The sequence below is a fragment of the Petaurus breviceps genome, unplaced genomic scaffold (assembly GCF_028583685.1).
Source record: "Petaurus breviceps papuanus isolate PSGF00001 unplaced genomic scaffold, PetGlider_PUasm1.0 91133, whole genome shotgun sequence".
Taxonomy (NCBI): Eukaryota; Metazoa; Chordata; class Mammalia; order Diprotodontia; family Petauridae; genus Petaurus; species Petaurus breviceps.
Window position 1 is genome coordinate 19,627,715 of NW_027187419.1, and position 15,754 is coordinate 19,643,468.

The window sequence follows — 15,754 nt, forward strand, 5'->3', positions numbered from 1 at the left end:
ACCAGGTTAACATGAACCTTGAGGGCTGCCTTGATAAGGAAAAGGAAGTCACAAAATAGACATGTGATTTGATAGCATTACAGAGTGGTTCTTTTAGAAATGGGGAAAGATTTTCCCTTGGTTGTGACCTTATGCATGGATTGACTATGTATATAAGCCTCCAGTCTTTAAGCACTACCTGACTTACCCTCAGTAGGGGTACATTGGTAAATGTTTAACAACCAGATCTTGTTGGGCTGTGGTGGGGAGAGGGAGGAAGTATGCTCTACGCACCTAAGTTGAATTTATATCATTAATATTTTCTCCATCACTTTCTTAAGTCTAGGTCATCAACAAAATAATACATCAAGCCTTAACTTGTAGTATTTGCTGATGACCGAGGTGTATATGTTTGCATTGAAAATTTGGCTTTGAAGTCTGAACCAGCATTGCCCTGCTTCATCCCACTAAGCTATCTTCCCAAGTCATTGTCCAGCACCCCTTCCCTGAAAAGCAAACCTTGTAAATGCTCAAAGTTTGAGCAATTGCTATTCTAGAACTGTAGCAATTGCCATTTCATTTGTGCTATTTTAGAAATGTTCCTGACCCCAAGCCTCTGAAGATTCTGAAAACCAACTATTGATTTAGAAGTAAAGGAATTGTGCCCCTGGGTTAAAACTCATTGGCTTAACAAATCTAAAAAGCCAAGATGGGAGGATTTTTAATTTTTTAAACCACAAATATTTGCCAAATGTTGCTTAACTATCTGAAAACACAGCTGGGTTTATTTTCCTAATTAAAACTCTGCATGATAATCAGTCTGGAATGTGGGACTAAGAATCCCTGCTGTGTCCCTTCTTTTCTTTCTCTTTTCCTTCTAGGGGAAACAAAGTCCATTAGACCTTAAAGGACATCCATACCTTTAGAATTTTTAAAGACTATACCGCAAAAAAAAAAAAACAAAAAAAAAAACCCCAGAAACTCACATTTTGAAAAATGACAAAGGTCCCAGGAGACATTAGAAATACATTTGACATCAGCAATCAAGGACAAGAGCTATGTCTATATCACAACCGGATGAAAAGAGGTAAAGCCCAGCAAGCTAGCTATTTTTTGTCATAAAGTCCAAAACAAAAAAAATTAAGACTGTTTAAATACAACTTCAAAAAAAGAAAAGTCACCAAACTTCAGTAATAAATATGGTCACATATTATTGCTAAAGTCAATAGGTGAATCCTAAACAAAAAAACCTAGCATGGTTGAAAAAGCATCCGATCAGAAGTCTTGGGTTCTGATTCCAATCTGTGCCACTCATAGATCTTACTGAGGTAACCTTTTAAAGTTGGCAAGATGTTTTCCTCACAACAGTCCTGGGAGTCGAATATTACAAGTATCCCTAGTTTACAGGGGAAGAAATTGAATCTCAGGTTAAGAGACTCACCTGAAGTCACACAGTTCAAAAGTGTCAGAACTAAGACTCAGAAGCCAATGTTAAGGCCACTACCAAACTGCTTTCAACTAGTAATGTCAGACGAGTCAGTTTCCTCTCCTAGTCAGTTTCCTCTCCTTTAAAATGAGGTGGTTGAACCAAATAACCTCTGAGGTCCTCTATAGTTCTATAAAATGCTATGATTCATAGTGGCTGCAGGTTCTTGCTATTGAAGCCTGTGTAACTTGATAAAAGGCACGTGACCTATCTTCTGGGGGTGGCAGTAGCTTCTGTCTTCATTGTGGTTATAACAGATTCTGCAGCTATGAGGAATCAGATTTCTTTTTTTTTTTATTTTTTAATAAAAACAAAGGCAAAGGAAAGGAGGCAACAGTTTGAGCTAAAAGGTTGAGGAAGTCTTTTTGTGGAGGAAAAAAAAGCTAAAGCTTTTCTTTTTCTTTATGAAATCAGGAAAGATGAAAACAAACACACTGACCTGAAAGAAATCAGAGCCAACCTAGCAAGATTCAGGCAGTGAATATAATGAGAATCAGGCAGCAGAACTAATGAGAGTCAGGAGGGAAGACAACAGACATGGACTGGGATATATGACTGTTTCTCCTTTCTGGTCCCTTTGTGTTCAGTTGTCATGGGTGTATGTGTGTTTGCAGAAAGATGCTGGATTTTTCTATTGATCAGGGAGCAAAAAGTGCGGGTGGAAGGGGAACAAAGGAAAAAGGGCCAAAACAAAAAATGTGACCAGGACGAATGTAAACATTACTGGCCAGTGGAACTGATTAATAACTATTTAAAAATTCACAAAACTCAATTAGGCCAGTAAGTATTAACTGAGTACCTACTACACTCAGAGTACTAAGAAGCTATGAGAAGTCACAAGGAAAAGAGAAATCTTGGGCTGTCAGTTAACAACATAAACATTATTGAGGTATGAAATAGCTAAACATGGGTTTTACAGACCAGATTTTAGGAGTCTATAAGCTTGGACAGCAAAAAGATAATGTCTTTATTTCAGTATAACTGGTTTCCTTTGAATGCTTGGCACATAGTAGGTGTTTAATAAATGTTTATTGACTGACTAATCCATTTTGTTTTATGCATTTTGAAACATTGTTGTAAGAAGGGACGCACAGGTTTCTCTAGACTGCCAAAGGACACAAAAAAAGATGAAGAACCCTTAATGTAGACTGAGTCAGTCAACAAATATTTATTAAGCTTCTATTCTATTACAAGCACTATGCTAGGTGTAAGTGCAGAGCATACAAACACAAAAATAAAACAGTCCCTGTTCTCAAGTGTAGAATCAATGCAATATTCACAGCACCAACATTCCCTATAAATATACCTGCACAGTGCTTGATCACAATATAACAGACTACCCATAGAGAAGTCAGAAGCAAAACATTTATTCAGACACCAGAAAACCAAATCCCCAAACCAGTAAGCCAATTCCATCATAGTAGCAAAGAAGTTAATAAACTACAACAGCACAGAGAGCCACAGCGTCCTTTAGCCTTCCCACAAGACAACACAAGTCTAGTTGACAAATGCCAACTTTTACTCAGAAGCCTGTCTCCCTCAGATGTGTTCCCTCCTCCCAACCGTGTCTAGCTGCTCTGACTCCCAGCTTCCTATGGGCTCTGTTCCACCCTTCAGTAAACTACCACATGCTCCATGTGATTCCATTCAACCTATTAGGGGACAAAATATCTTTTCAAAGCAGTAAAGGTCTTTAAATTCCCTTAGTCTTATTAAGGGGCAGGAGGGAGATCTTCAAATTCCTGTTACCTTTACATCAAGGAGCTTATATCCTATCACTGTAATAGCACTGGATTTGTAATTAGAAGATTGAGACTTGAATCCTGACTTGGTCAAATCATTTTACCTCTGTGAGCCTCAGTTTTCTCCTCAGCGAAACAGGGATAATAAAGCCTTCCTGGCCTCCCTCACATGGTTATAGAGAGGATTAGATAGTTAACATATGAGAAAGTATGATACATCTGAAAAGTGTTATTATACATCCATTTTGCATGTGTGTATAGTGTATATATGTATATGCGTGTGAATATATGTGTGTATAGGCATATATATGTGTGTGTGATATAGTATATAGATGTGTATATATATCTGGGGTGAATGAAGTAACTGAAAGCAAGGAAAAATAATCAACTTGGAAAGATTCATGGAGAGGCTACTTCTAATACTGTATGTGGGAGGATTCAGACAGAACAGTAAATGAATAAACTGGGTACTTCCGTTCCCAAGGAGTGAATAGATTTATCCAAACATTAGTTTTCTGTGAAATGCATCTTTAAGGCTATATTAATACAAAAACACCACCTACTCCCCAAATTGGCAAGCCAATTCCTCTCAGAAATGGATTGTTACTGTTGTTGAGACAGTCGCTGAGCACAAATGAATCAAACTTAGGAACTATCTTCCTTACCTCTGTATACAAATTAATGAGAAAAGAGTTAGCAAAACATCATTTAAGGATTTTGTTTAACCACTGTTATATTCTTCAGAAATGTTTCTTGGAATACTGGCAAACTTCTAGATGCTTTATAATTACAAAGTAAAGAGATAAGTTTCATGCCCTCTGTGAAACTTAAGTCAATATTATTTAAGAAGTTTGATGAATGCAGAAATACATCCATGTTCAGACTTCCTTGGTCTGTCTCTAGGAACACTGACTGAGAAAACCTGTTGTTTTATTGTGTGCTCAGAAAAAACTGTGATGATGTGGTATGGAATAGACAAGGGTAGGGGTTTCCTTTGTCATTTATACTTTTTCGATGTCATTAAATATTCATTAAGCATTGATAGATGTATTAGATGCCAAATATTTTGCTAAGAAAGGTTTCCCAAGTTTTCTTAGTCTCAACATCCATTGACTTTCAGTAAACCTTCTGGTACTCCCCATTCAATGTGAAAGAAAATAAATTCTAGAGTTTACCAGGCATATATAATCAATAAAATTTGGAGATTATTTTTGAAAAAGAAAACTTTATTTGGCACATAACAATCTAATGTCATAGAGCTGTTAAGAATTTATCAGAACACAGTCAAATGAATCAGAAAGACCTTTGATTCTGTTTTTTGCCAACCAATGATTCTGGTTCTCAGTTTCATTTTTGAGATACCTGTGTTTTATGGTCAGCTCCTCAATTGTTTCTTGCTTTGGATTTGATTACGAAAAGGACAGAGAATCCTAATTCACAGAGATAAGTTATTATAAAGTAAACTAAAGCCTTAAATACATATGCAAAAAGAATGAAATATGCTTCTCCAAAGGTACATCAAAAGTTTTGTAGTTTAATTGGCTGGAAATTAATATAGTTTTGGATTATTGAAGATACCAATTACCTCATCTTTCACTGGGTCATTACCATTGTGGTTTTTTTTTTCTAGCTCAATATGAAAAAAGGGTTTTAGTTTTATTTGGTTTTACTCACTAGGAATTGTGTCTGTAAAAAGTTAGCTCTACCACGCCCCCCCCCCCCCATCCCCCCATCAGGCACCATTACAGTTTCCTCCTCAGGCTCTCAGGTACCCTGAACAAATTCAGGTTTTTCTTTTTTCTACCATCCACTTGTGATAGTAATGGAATATAAAGATTCCCCTGTATTGGCTTGGTTTCCAAACTGATTGTGTTAAAACCCAGAGCTTGTTAATCCCACCTGTGGGATGGACTTGTTGATGTGAAAAGAGAGTCCTGAACTGGGAGGAGCTGGTGACATAGATTTTGGAGAGACAAGAGAGAGGCAGAAGAACTTTTTGGAAGCAGCACCCTTGTGGAGGCAGAGAGAGAGACTGAGAGGATTGCTGGGGGCCACTTTGAATCGCCCTGGACTTTTGAGACCTGTCCCCAGAGCTGCCAAGGACTGAGGAGACATGGCTGTTTTACTGGTACATTATCTGTCTGTTTTGATGTTGTTTTGCCAGATTTGTCCACTGGTGAAAGACAGTCCTGTTGTTGAAGAAGTCCTGGAACCTGGCTTTTGGTTAAGAGCTCCTGAGACTGTCCTGCAGACAGAAAGTGAATACTGTCCACTGGTGAAGGACAGTGCTGTTGTTGCAGGGGTTTCTGTTGGTTCAGAAGCCCTGAGACTGTCCTGCAGACAGAGAGTGAATACTGTCCACTGGTGAAGGACAGTGCTGTTGTTGCAGGGGTCTGGGAACCTTTCTGTTGGTTCAGAAGCCCTGAAGAAGGATTTTCTTGTTGTATGTTTACAGAAATCCTGGGAGAGGGTTTTGCTAATGTTTTCAGGGGTTCTAGGACTGTTCTGCAGACAGAGGATGAATTAATGAAGAGACTGGCAATGTATCTTGTGGCTTTGCTAAGCCTCGTCTCCCCAGGAACTAAGATTGCTGAGAACTTGCCTCTTGTCAAGATGAAGAAAAGACCTCCATTGGGGTATTAAGTGCTGTGCTTAAACTTGATGTAACTCTGGGTAGATTGAATTGATCCAGGGGTGGGGAATTTTTGACCTTTTTGTGTTCTATGGTTGAATAAATGAATGTACTTTACTTAGATTGGAAACTAATCTCCATTTGAGAAGAGGGGCTTTGTGGTGGACTAAATGAGGGTACAGCCTAGGGGTGGAGTAGTATTTAGAACAGGGACTTTGTAATTGATTGAATGATTGGAAGGTCCTGGGGTGGGGTAGTACTCGGAGATTATTTAATCACACTTAGTAAATGCTGTATTTTGAATGATGTCATGTTTTGATCTTCTCTGTTCTTGGTTGGTCACTGAATAAAATGGAGAGCACCTATGCTGGTATTCTGAACCTTGGGAAGTTGCCTTTCCTTGGTATTACATTACACCACTTGACCTGCCACTGGCTATGCCCTCGATTTTTAGTGCCCAATAACTAGAATTCCAGTTCTCTTTGACCACTTTATACAAGGTGATCTTTATAAATGTATATTTACTTCATAGCTATATCAAAAAGAGCATAGTGATCTGGAGACCCAGGGGAGGTGTATTAGGAAGGACTGAACTCACAACTTGGATCAGTTTTTGTTAGCACTGGCCTATCAATGTCCAAAGGCAGTACCAATGCTGTCTTCTCCTGGGCTGGAGTGAAGAAGGTCATTCTCCAAGAATGATTGCTCCATTTTCCTTGGGCTAATGATGCTGGGCTGCCTGCAACACCCAGCCTGGATTCCTGGAATCCTGTATTCCTGTGACTCATGCTCCCACTCTTTGTAACTCTCAAGGTTGGAGAATTTGGAAGGCCTCCCTTTCTCATAGGAAATCCCTCTTTGACTCTCTGCTGGAGATTGTGCTTCACTTAATTATAATAATAATAATTATAAGGGCAGCTAGGTGGCGCAGTGAGTAAAGTGCCAGCCCCGGAGTCAGGAGGACCCAAGTTCGGTTCCAGCCTCAGACACTTAACACACACACACAAAAAAACTAGCCATGTAACCTTGGGCAAGTTACTTAACCCCAATTGCCCTCCAAAAGGCAATAATAATAATAATAATAATAATAATAATAATTAATAATAATAAAGAGTTATAATAATATTATCTCTGCTGTAATGTCTTTCAAAGGACCTTTCATGATTTCGACATGTTAGATACTTAATTGATGACACTGACTTTAAATCAGTGTTATATGTCAAACATAATATATACAACAAAAAAAATACCACAATATAATATATACAATTTTTATAATACTTTTGGATTTGAACATATGGAATTTTCCAGTTATTTCCTTAAAGTATTCAAGATGCATATATATATATATATATATATATATATATATATGAGGTTTCTATGAAGCCTATGTGTCTTTAGCCTCTCTTGTGCCTGAATAATATTTTCTAAAATAATAATAATAGCTAACATTTATGTGGCACTATGTGACAGGCACTATGCTAAGAACCTCACAACAATCCTAGAAGTTAGGTGCTATTATTATCTCTATTTTGTAGATGAGGAAACTGAGGCCAACAGAAATTAAGTGACTTACCCAGGGTCACACAGCAAGTCTGTGTATGAGGCCAGGTTTGAACTCAGGTTTTCTGAACTCCAGGTCTGGAGCTCTGTCCACTGTGCCACCTAGCTGTCCCTAATATGCCTTTCTTTTTTTCACCATCCATTCTCACACCCAGCTTTGTATTAAAGTCACTAAATATCAAAGTATATGTTGATTTTAATTCTCAATGCAAACTTGGGTTGCATTAATACAGGAATAATATCAACAAAAAGAAAGTCAATAGCACTGCTCATTCTCCCCTGGTTAGCCCACATCTGTAGTATTTTGCTCAGTTCTGAGAACACTTCTTAGAAAGGACATTGGCAAACTAGAGTCCATACAAAGTAGGGCAACAAGATAGTGCAGAGTGGAGACAATGCCACATGAGAATCAATTGAAGGAACTAGAGATATTTATCCTGGAGGAGAAGGAGGAGGAAGAGATGGAAGAGGAGGAGATGGAGGAGGAGGAAGATGAAAAGGAGGAGAATGATGAAGAGGAGGAGGAAGAAGAGGAGGAGGAGAAAAAGAAGAATGGGCTACCAAAGGGTTCCCTCTCAAGTGGAGAGATGTTATAGTAAGGATGGCTGCAACTGGATGGTCTCTGAGATCCCTTCCAGTTCTGAGAGTCTATGATTCTGTGAACCTCATAATTCAACTTCTCATTGAGCTTACTATTCCTGCCATGCACAAGAGTGTGTTATCTAACTCTTTCATACCATGACCTGACTTCCTTAACAAATTTCCCAGCTTCCTTTTACTGTATCACTGTACAAACTCCTGCTCAGTCATATGACTAATGAGAGAGGAAAATTTATGTCCATAAAATGTTAACACTCTAAAATGGAAAATGGTGCAAGAAAGCACATTGACATGGATATTAACAATTTCATCAGAATTTCAATGAATAGGGGCGGCTAGGTGGTGCAGTGAATGGAGTACCGGCCCTGGAGTCAGGAGCACCTAAGTTCAAATCTGGCCTCAGACACATCAACACAAAAACTAGCCATGTGACCTTGGGCAAATCACTTAACCCCTACCTTCCCCCCCTCCAAAAAGCAAAAAAAAAAAAAAAAAGAATTGCAATGAATATAAATCAATCAACATAATGAGACATAGCTAGCATTTTTATAGTGCTTTAAGGTTTGCAAAGCAAAAACCTTGGGAGGTAGGTGCTATTATTATTGCCATTATTTTTCTTTTTGGAGGGGGGAAGACAGGGCAATTGGGGTTAAATGACTTGCCCAAGGTCACACAGCTACTAAGTGTTAAGTGTCTGAGACCAGATTTGAACTCAGGTCCTCCTGATTCCAGGGCCGGTACTCTATTCACTGTGCCATCTAGCTGCCCCCTATTGCCATTTTCTAAGAGGAAAAAAAACGAGGCTTAGAGAAATTAAATGATGCCTTTTGTTCGCACAGATAGTATATATCCAAGGTGAGATTTGAACACAGATCCTGCTGACTGCAGTTCCAGAATTGTGCCACTGTGATACTTTTAGCCGACCAGAAGAACCTAAAAACAGCCTTAATCAAGAAATGCCTAACCTATTTGTCAGGAGAGAAATATGGCAACCAAAAACAATATTAGTTGATGGTAGATGACTAATTTACTAGAAAGATGGTAGAAGACTATACCTCCATAGGTCTATAGTATCATTGTTTTTGTATTGATTTGTAGAGGGGATTCTGTAGCAGCAAGCCCCCTAGCATACCCAGGATGGCTATAGCACAGATTCTTAGATCTGCTTTTCTAAAGGAAAGCAACTCAAAATGGGTTAACAATCTTACTTTAATCAATCAAACATATATCATTTACCTAGTTCACGGGAAAAAGTCAGCACCCTGAACTTCAGAGAATATAAACAGAAGTTACAACAGAAAATAACACATTTCAGCAGACAGGCTTCCAACTATCTGACCATTACATCCATACCTAGTTAGTTACCAGAGAGGGAAGCACCAACATCTGGGTTTTCAAAGCTGGGGGGGCTCAATGACTGCCCAGAGTCTCATCTGGCCAAATCACACAACTCTTCCCATTAGTGAGCCCCAAAGCAAAACCTCATATCAAGGTATATATAGCCTTCTCCAGGGTCAGAGAATGTCACAACCCTCTTGACCCACTGCCTAATAACAAAGTAACAAGGTGTGGGCATACCTGAAAAACAAGCTTCCCGCCATGGGCTCCATGTGACCACATTCAGCCTATTAGGGGGCAAAGTATATTTTCAAATCAAGGAAGGGTTCCAGATTCACTTAAGCCTATCAAGGGGACAAGGCGCAGGGAAGATTTTCAGATTCCCATTATAGATTCCTATCCAGGTACAGATATATCATGAAGTCATTGATTTAGGTCTAGAAGAGACCTTAGGGAATATATTTAACCAGACTTTTCATTTTATAGGTGAGGAAATAGAGGGCCATAGAGGTGAAGTGATTTGTCCAGTCAAAAAGTTAACAAGTAGCAGAGCCAGGATTTGGGCCTAAATCAAATGTTCTTTCCTTCATACAATGTTGACTCTCCTTTTGAACCTCTTCCAACTCTGAGATTCTTTAACTTCTTCCCATTTCCCTCCTCCCTACCTACAGTATTGGCTCTACATTAAAATAATTATTATAATCAAAACTACTAAAAAATCCCATTTGTAAAAATCCTTTGTTCCCAAACTATATTTGTTGCTCAGTTGTTTTCAGTCATACCTGTGACCCCTTTTTGGAGTTTTCTTGGTAAAGACACTGAAGCAGTTTGCCATTTCCTTTTCTAGCTCATTTTTACACTTGAGGAAACCAAGGCAAACAGGGTTAAATGACTTGCCCAGGGTCAGCAGCTACAAAGTGTCTGAGGCCAGATTTAAACTCAGGTCTTCCTGCCTCCAAATCTAACATTCTATCTACTATACCACCTAGTTGCCCTATACTATATTTAAATACATTTAACTTAAATATTTTAAAATACATTTAATTTAAATTTAAGGTTCTCTACATGGATCTACAGGAAATACTCTGTTGCTTATAAAACACTGCATCTATATGGTTTCCCTTTTGTCATTCACCAATCGGTAACCTCTCAAAATGGTTGAACTACCTATGAGTATAGCTTCAGCTGTTGAAAAGATAGAGGTTTCAAAAGAAAACTGCTGGGCTAACTCTCAGCTTTCGGAAGATGCTGAGTCATGGCCTGAGAGAGGTCTGTAATTTGGTAAATTGACACACTAGAAGCACATGGGCAGTCTAGGACTTTTGAAGAATGTGTTCTAATCTGCTTTTGCCATCCCTCCCTCTCTACTCTGTAAACATATTTACAACCTGCATTTCTGTGTGTTTGAAGGCTGGTGATTTACAAGAATAAATAGAAGTGCTAAATATTTATGCAGAAACATGTTCTCCTTTCATCACCCAGGATCCTAGATGGATCTGAATGTTATTTGAGGGACATCCTAGTGTGTATGCATAACAATAGCCCAGCTGACTAATATTCTCGATTCCTTCCAATCTGCCATTGCTTCTAGTGCAAAATCTAAGGACAGATTTTTGGAACAAGATTGACTTTCAGATTCTACCTAAGACCTTGCAATTTGAACCAGATTGAAAAACTGTGGACTTTTCTACAGAATTATGTGAAATTACATGTTAACAAGGCATTTGGAAAAGTCAATTAAGTCACCTCTCCACTGCTAGGCAGATCATAGGATTTTAAAGTTGGAAGGGACCTTTGAGGTGAGTGTGGCACTATGGATAGGTTGCTGGACTCAGAGTTGGGAAGGCCTGGTTTTGACTCATGCTTCAGGCACCTATCAACTGGGTAACCAAGGGCAAATCACTTTTTTTTTTTCCTGCATTTGGGGGGGGGGGGAAGGCAGAACAATTGGGGTTAAGTGACTTGCCTAAGGTCACACAGCTGTTCCATGTCTCAGGTCGCATTTGAACTCAGGTCCTTCTGACTCCAGGGCCAGTGCTCTATTCACTGTACCACCTAGCCACCCCAAATCATTTATTTTTTCTGGGCTTCACCTTCCATCTCTGAATCTATAATCCTATTCCAATCACCTCTCTTGACATATAAGGAAACTGAGGCACACAGAGGTGGGTATGACTTACCCAGTAACATACAGTTAATAAGAGTGGTCAGATGGGTGGGAGGAGCCTCTTCTTCCCCTAATCTTATCTTACATCCCCGGGCGTTATCTCCACTATCTCCTCCTTTTCTAAAGGATCTGATTAGGAGGAGGCCTGTCTCCTGGCCAGAGTCAACCCTTTTTCCTACACTTTAGGTCCCAGCCCTTCATGTCCACAACAATTTATCTTCTCTCTCTCTTTTTCTGATATTTAAACTCTCCCTCCAACAGTTTCCAACATTTGATCAAGTCCAGCTGATTAACTGATTGCTGCAGGCTAAGTAGTTCGGTTGCCTTTTGTTCTCTTGTTGGTCAGAAGGATAACAGTAGGTCGCCCTACTCTGGCTATGAGTTCATTCAGAACCTTCCAGAACACTACATCCATCTTCTACTACTCAGGAGAGTCAGAGCAGAGCCTGGAGAACTCAATCTGGAGCTGGAAGGCAAGAGTACAATCCATCAATCAACAAGCATTTATCAAGGCTTACAATGTGCCAGGTTCTAGAGGTGCAGTCACAAAGAATGAATACCCCTTAATCATAAGGGTTTTACATTCTTTTTTTTTTCTTTTAAGCAATTGGGGTTAAGTAACTTGCTCAAGGTTACACGGCCAGGTGTTTCTGGGTGGGTGCTAAGTGTCTGAGCCCGGATTCGATTCCCCAGGTCATCTCGACACTGGGGCCGGTGCTCTTACTCGCTGTGCTACCTGGCCACCCCTAATGAAGGAAAGAGTATTTTTTTTTGCTTTTTGGAGGGCAATCGGGGTTAAGTGACTTGCCCAAGGTCACACGGCTAGTTTTTTGTGTTAAGTGTCTGAGGCCGGATTTGAACGCAGGTCCTCCTGACTCCAGGGCCAGTGCTCTATTCACTGTGCCACCTAGCCACCCCAGGATTTTACATTCTAATAGAGAATACAAGTATGCATGTGAGTATATACAGAATAAATAGAAAGAGAATAAATACAAAGAGGTTAAATAAGGTGTAGCTTGGGAGGTAGGATACTAGTAGTTGGTAGAAATCAGAAAAGGCTTTATGTAGAAGGTGATTAAATTGGTGGGGGATTCTAAGAGACAGAGAAAAGAAGGGAATGTGGTACCAGCATTAGGGATGGCCAGTACAACGTCCTAGAGATGGGAGGTGGAGTGTCATATGGGAGGTGGAGTGTCATAGGTGAGGTACAGAAAGAAGGCCAGTTTGGCTGGATCACAGAGCACAGAATGTTCAGAGAGACTGGAAAGAAAGACTAGGGCCAGGTTTGGAGAACTTTAAATGCTAAACAGAAAAGATTATATTTTATCTTAGAGGTACTATTGGAGTTCTTTGAGTACGGTACTGGCATAGTCAGATCTATGTTTAGGAAAAATCATGTTAGCAGTTGTATGTAGGACGAAGCAGAGTGGTGAAACCAAATTGAAACCAAATTCATAATAACAACCATAGCAACACCTAATATCAAAAAGAAAAAAAAAACAAATTTAAATATGGAAAATGAATAAGTTGAAAAGGGCTGATATAAACAAAAAATCTGTAATATCAAAAAATAACCACAATAAGATAAGACCATGGTAGAAATGTCTCCTAAGAAAGGTACTAAAAGAAAAAAGAAAGAAAGGAAATCATGAGGGGGAAGACTAATTTGACATACATTTTTGCTTCTCAGTTTCAAGGATTTGTGATTTCATTGGTGTGTAAACTCCTTGAACTAATGAAGATAACACACCCATGCCACAACAGATAGCTTTCATGAGTTTCGGTGACAAAAAAATCATTATCTGGCACTCAAATTTTTGGCAATGAACCATTTTGAACTTTGCTAGTCTATTTCTTGTACCATTGGTTGCCTAAGTGGGCTCACCCTCCCAATGACAATCAAGCACAGTGCTTATCTCCAAAACAATCACATCTACCCTTATTCTCCAATCTACTGTTCAAACTCCCAAGTTTTCCTCTTCTGAGTTATGTGTTGGTCCCTCCAGGAATTCATATACTAACAGCTATCTGGGCACTATAGCAGTCAACAGCTGCCATTGGAAAAATTCACACACAAGCACATTTCTATGCCCTATTTTCTAGAAGACTTTATGGAAGGATGGTCTCTGAGTTCCAGGGAAGTAAACAAGTAACAGTCTCTCTCCCCCTTTCATGTTGAGTGGTAAAGAGTGAATCTCACCAGATGTGCATGTATGGAGGGGTGCAATCTGCATACTGATCTGATTACACCATCTTTCCCCAAAGATTCACCTTCTTCCAGACTTCTCTATTTCTGTGTTGAAGACACTACCATTCTTCTAGCCACCCAAGCTCACAATCTCAATGTCTTCTCTGACTCCTGACTCTCTCTCACCCTACAGATTCAATTAGTTGCCAAAACTTGTTGATTCTAACTCGACAATGACAAATGACATCTGTGTCCTTCTCTCTACAGTCCCTGCTTTAGTTCAGGCACCTCTTGCCTGGACTACTGTAATAGCCTCCAATAGGTCTCCCTGCCTAGGCTCTTCCCTCTCTACTCCATCCTCCTTTAGGCTGTCAATAATACTTATGAAGTCCAGGCCTGACTATGTTACTCCTCTGCTTCATAAATGTCAGTGGCTCCCTCGAGATTGTATTGTAGATCAGATACAAAGTCTTCTGTTTGCCTTTTAAAGACCTTCACCACCTGGCCAAATTTCTCTCTTTCTACACACACACACACACACACACACACACACACACACACACACACAATTTTGTTATATATTACTCTCCTTTGAACCCTTTACAATCCTATGAAACTGGCCCTTTCTCTGTACTTCAAACATGGTACTCTATCTTCTTTCCTCTCGGACTGTCCATACCTCAAATGCACTCCTACTTCACCTCTACCTCATTCTCCCTCCTTCTAGCTAGCCTTGTATTCAACTTCTTAATTATTCTGTAGATACTTATATATTCACATTTCCCCTTGAGAAAATGCAAGCTCTTTGTGCGTAAGGATTGCTTCATTCTTTGTAGTTGTGTCCCTATCACCTCGTAGGTAGTGGGTATTTTAAAATAGTTACTGATTGATTGGTATAATTGATAAGTAAGTAATATACACATCATTAGTGCTTCTTGATTTTCTTTTTTTTTTTAACTGATGGTTTATATGATCTAAAAAGTATGGAGAGCACTGCTCTACTCAACAGATATAATCTATCACTGACCCTTTACCCAGAGCCTTTCCATTTTATTAGAAACTGTCAAAACTTGTGCACCACTGGTAGAGACTCTGAGACCCTAAGGTCACTCTCATACCCCAATGAGGCATCAGGATTTCAATGGAAGATTTTACTTGTATTAATCTTAAAAGAAATGAAAGAAGGCATAAGCTTCTCTCCCTCTTCCCTTACCTGCCCAAAAAAAGCTCAGGAGGAGCTGAAGGAAGAAATAAAACAATAGGTGAAAATAATGGGAAAAGTAAAAATAGCACTAGACATAACAAAGATGAGAAGATGGGTTGTACTAGATGGCTCCTGAGGTCCGTTAAGTCTCAAACTCTGTGATTCTATGATTAGAGATAAATAGCAGAACCAAGAATCAATGGCAAATTATATGTATTGGAACTAAGTCACAGTCAGAAAAAAGCCTATGTGACAATGCAACGCAATGAACTTTGGATTAACCGGATGATCCAGGGGATGGAAAAGAGAGTTGTAGTTCAAGTCCAAGTACTTGAGTACAAATCTTAACTATTACTTATTTCTTATGTGGTCTTGGCCGGCCTGTTCTGAAGTTTCCTTCTAGCTCTACACATATGATCCTGATTAACTGAATTTTATGGTTAACTTAAAAACCATAATTTTTTTCAGCTTGCTGAGAAACTTCTTAAAGTGCATCAGGCAACTCTCCTACACTATGAGCATAGCAGAATATTCTTTGAAGAGTTGGGATCCTGCTGATTTCTAAAGTAATCAATATGAATGTTGTAATAGACCCTGGATATAGTCACTAGGACTGAAGTGCAGATGTCTGGGCTGGCATTCCGCCTCAGATACTAGATGTGTGATTATGGGTAAGTCATCCAACATCTCAAAGCCTCAGTCTTCTTTCTGTAAAATAAGGATGATAACACTTGTACCCTCTACCTCATAAGAGCATCAGAAGAAAACACTTTGTATGTTTTAAAGTATGTGAGTGTGTGTGTGTGTGTATATATATATATATATATATATATATATATATATATATATATATAT